This window comes from Triticum aestivum, chromosome 3B, assembly GCF_018294505.1.
Source record: "Triticum aestivum cultivar Chinese Spring chromosome 3B, IWGSC CS RefSeq v2.1, whole genome shotgun sequence".
In the NCBI taxonomy this organism is placed as follows: domain Eukaryota; kingdom Viridiplantae; phylum Streptophyta; class Magnoliopsida; order Poales; family Poaceae; genus Triticum; species Triticum aestivum.
Genome location: NC_057801.1, coordinates 106434973 through 106439879, shown reverse-complemented (window position 1 = coordinate 106439879; position 4907 = coordinate 106434973).

Here is a 4907-nt window from a genome sequence, read left to right as displayed (position 1 = left end):
CAGAAAAGGATTCTTAGGCTTTAACCCACTCTAATTGAAAAGGGCTTAAAACGCTAGAACTGTTTTAGGAGGGCAACCCTCAGCCCACCCTCGCCCCCGTCGAAAGCCAATATATCGGTTTTCTCCACATCCCCCAGTCCCTACAAAAACCCTTGTTCATGTGGGAGTGAAATTTTGACGGACAACCGCCTTCAGCATGACCCTCACAGTCCATTGCCCCTCTCCTCAAAACTACAATTAGCATTATAGCGAACCCAACCCCCGATGGCAGCGATGATGATGTGACACATCCCCACAATCCCAGCGCACCTTCCATGGGTACTAGGGCATCTGGCCCACTTCACCCTGCCCCATGCACCACCTCCTACGGTCTGTTATGCCACCGACATATCTCCTTCATTGGCGAACACCACCATGACCCTCCCGCGTCCACCGTCGAGCTCAACTTGAAGGACATGGTGAACGCGACCACCTTCAAGCTCGTTGAGGCCAAACCCACCTACCTCGAGTAGCTCGAGTGCGAGGTAGAGGAGGAAGAGGAGGAGAAGGAGGAAGAGGAGTTGGACGACACCTGTGTGATCTTGGCCTCCGTCGAGACCTATTGTTGCGGAGCAACACACGACCAACAAGGAGCGTCACACAATGATGAGGTTGTTGCCTCCTTCCAGTCTGAGCTCACGTACTATGAGCACCTTGCCATTGTCGAGCGACACACAATGGACGAGTATGAGGCCTCCTGCCACCGCGAGCTCGCCTAGCCTGAGCACTGTGCTGTCTACAAGGCAGTGCGGGGCAACCACGTCGAGGCATGGGGCAAGATGCAAGATGACATTGCAGATGACGAGGAGGAGGCAGCAGCAGCAAGGGAGAATTTCCCGATGACGATGATGTGTGTCGGCCACATACATCATATCTTCTCCTGCGAGGCGTAGGTGGTAGAGAAAAGAAGCTCTTCTGTTATAGTTATTTTCGATAAATTAATTTTAGCCTTTTGCAATGAACTTATTAAGTAGTGTCCATGTTTAATTAGCATTTGGTATGGTAGTGAGATATTTTGTTTGAGCTGCATTTATGTGGTTAGTTGAAATCATGAAAATGGGAGCTACATGTGTTTTTCGGGTTTAGAGTACTGGAATCGACCACGACCAAAGCCCAACCTCCTAAATACCCACATTTTTGCGGGATCTAAGTTTTGGGGCTGTCTTTTTGGGTTTACTTTTTTAGCTATCTAATTGGAGATGCCCTAACAGCGGTGACCGGTCAGAGACTTGCCAAGAAATAAAATTCAACTAAACTGTCTTGGAGCAATTCAATGTCAATTGTCACCTAAAATGCCTTTAAAGGTCATTTTGACCGGCCATTAGTGTGGATTTCAGGCAATTCTCTTTAATCCTTTTGCAGTGGATCACACACCGATTGTTCCCGCTTTCATATAATTTCGTCCCACGTCGCTCTCGCGAGCGGCGGCGGGAAAACCCTAGCCTCAACTCCGCGGTCTCCTCCTCCAACCTCCCTTCCCCTGCCGCCGCCGGAGGGCGCCGCCGGGCGAAGCCCGTGGGCGTCGGCGGCAGCGGGGTTCTCTTCCCCTCCGGGTGTGTGGCGGCAGCGCGAGATGCGGCGGCGCGGCGGGGGCGTGACGCTGGTGCGGGGCGTGGCGGCGGCGGGGCTCTCGGCCGTGCGGTGCGAGCGGGCGTCCAGGCCGTGGTGACTGCACGGTGCAAGAGCATGGTGTGGCGACGGATCGGGGCTGGCGCAGGCGCGGATCCTGCTCGGATCTGGCCCTGCGGCCGCAACCTCGGCTTCAGTGCGGGGAGAGGCCGGATCTTGGCCGGGCTTGGCCGGATCTAGCTTCTCCGCCCCCGTTGGCCGCCCTCGATGGGGTTCAGTGGCTTCGTTCCGGCGGCCAGCGAGGGCTGGATCCCAGGGCGGCGGCCCCGAACGGCGGAGGATGTGTCGGCGGCTGTGGACTCGCGACGGGCGATGCGGCGGCCGCGGTGGTGGACGATCCATGCACAAGTCGCTTGATGGAGGCCATTGGAACAGATCTGGGTGAAGACCTGCTCACGGCTGCTGCCGAGGCCGGCGATGGCGGCACTATTCGGTGTCGTTCCCTTGTTGAAGGCATCACTGTTGAGAAGTTCCAGTCCACTATCTGCTACCTCCGGGGGAAACCCTAGATCAGGAGATCAGATGACGGCGGCATTATTGTGTCGTTTTCCTTTTGTGGCGTCATTCTTGAAGGTGTACACGGACTCGAGGGACCAGTGGGCGGAATAATTGATAGAACGATGATTCATCATGCACATTAATGGTGGCGTTTCTCGGCGGCGTGGCGCGGTTGAGACTCAGCGCCCGATGTATGGCGAGGGACTCGCGCAAGAGGGTGACGTTATCAGGCGTCGTGGTGGCGTCGATGGCAGAGAGGCCGGGCAAGGTGGTGCAGCAGTACATCACTGAAGATGGATTGATGGCAGGTGGCTGCGGCGGCCTCATACCCGGCAGGCGGCCTGGTTGAGGAGTGCGCCGGACTGGTAGGTGCCCCATACCCGGCAGGTGTCCTGGTTGGGACCTCAGGTCTTAGATGTTTATGTTTAGCTGCGATGTCTGTTTGGTATTAGGCCTAGACTATCAGCGCCCCTTCATCAGTTGGATAGGAGTAGCGACAGTGGTTGCTTAGACGGTGGCTTCAGTCTTACTACTGTATGACTTTATAAGCTCTTGTAAGAATAATTAATGAAGTGACCGTATGCATCGCCCAGATGCACAGGCCGGGGGTCCTTCTCCTTTTCTAAAAAAAACGCACCGATTGTTCTTGATAGCCAAGGGTGGACCGACTCATCATCTTATTCTAAACACAAGACAGCCTCGCTCTCGTTGCAATTTAAGTAACTAGCAGTTGCACTGCAGACAGTAGTGATCTTGTCTTGTGTTGCCACTAGTTCCTCCGTGTGTTACGTGCTGTACCACTACTTGTAGCGGTAAACATACAGAACACGTGTGAGCGCATCGGCGCAGACGAACAACGCCGTGACTTTGCCACGAAGTGCGTGGCTCCTCCACATGCGCCGTGTCGCGATGCAGAGAGGCCGATGCGTACTCATCGTACCCTCTACCCTGGGATGGGGGCCTGGGGTGTCTAGTTCGTCAGGGATTGGTCGTGGACTGAACAGCGCCATACCAGTACGTTTCTCTGTAGGGGTACGTACGGCAGGGCGAGACGGGCGGCAGGAAAGTTCGACCGACGGAGCCGACTGCGACCTGTGGAATTCCGGCCGGCGTGCTTCCGCCCGTGGTGCACCGTTCGTTTCGCCATCTTTTTCGTCGTCTACTACCTGTTTTATAGAAAAACGAAAGGGCCATAGCCGTCGGGGGCTCCGGAAGCCATGATTGCGAGCTGGATCGGAGTTGTTTTTAATTTCGAAGCTCCATGGAACGTTCCTTGCTCCTGCTGCCGCTGCCCGAAATCTATGCAATCCACTGTTTGAACCCACGGGGGAACGAGGACGTTTACTAACGTAGTACTGTGCTGTAACAGTCGGAGTAACTTGAAAAGTAACATAGGCTTCGGCTTAGCAAAATTGTCTAGTGGCTTCTCTCGAGAAAATAACATACGGTGGTCGACGAGTAAACAAATTACTGTTGGGCAATTGATATAAGAACAAATAATTATGGTGATATTCAATGTAGTGATCATGAAATATATGCATCACATCCAAGATTAGTAGACTGAAACGATTCTGCATCTACTACTATTACTTCACACATCGACCACTATCCAACATGCATCTAATATATTAAGTTCGTGAAAAAATGCAGTAATGCAATAAGAACGATGACATGATGTAGACAAGATCTATTCATGTAGAAATATACTTCATCTTTTTATCCTTAATAGCAATAATACATGTGTGCCTCGCTACCCTTTCTGTCACTAAGTGAGGACACCGCAAGATTGAATCCATCACAAAACACCTCTTCCCATTATAAGAAAAAATCGATCTAGTTGCCCAAACCAAACCAAAGTTTCGAGAAGAAATACGAGGCCATAACAATCATGCATATAAGAGGTTAAAAAGAACTCAAATAATATTCATGGATAGATCTAATCATAAAATCCAACTTTATTGGCTCCCAACAAACACATCGCAAAAAGTCATTACATCAAATAGATCTCCAAAAACATCGAGGAGAACATTGTATTGAGAATCAAAAAGAGAGAAGAAGTCATCTAGCTACTGCCTACGAACCCGTAGGTCTACGGTGATCTACTCAAGCATCATCGGAGGAGCACCAATGAGGATGATGAACCCCTCCGTGATCGTCTTCCCCTCCGGCAGAGTGTCAGAATAGGCCTTTAGATTGGATCTTGTGGTTCTGGAATTTGCGGCGGCTGGAATTGTGTTTCGATCGCTCCCCTATGGTTTCTGAAATATGTGAGTATTTATAGAGCTGAGAGGCGGTGGAGGAGACCTCCATGGACCCCACCATCCATCAGGGCGCGTTAGGGACCTCTGGCATGCCCTGATGGGTGGTGGGCCCCATGTGGCTCACCTAGGTGCTTCCTTGGCTCCCAAGTTGTCTTCTGGTCCGAAAAAATCTTCAAAATGTTTTGTGGCATTTGGACGTCGTTTGGTACTGATATCTGCGAAGTAAAAAACAAGCAAAAAACAACAACTGACACTGGGCACTATATCAATAGGTTAGTCCAAAAAAATGATATAAAGTTGGTATAAAATAAAGGTAAAACATCCAAGAATAATAATATAACAACATGGAACAATAAAACATTATAAATACGTTGGAGACATATCATCCTTTTGTCAAGAATCCATTGCGTCCTCCCAAATGGCGCATGGATCCGCGCTAGGTGTGTTGTCGCTGCCTCACCGGAGGCGCTGCGGTCTGTC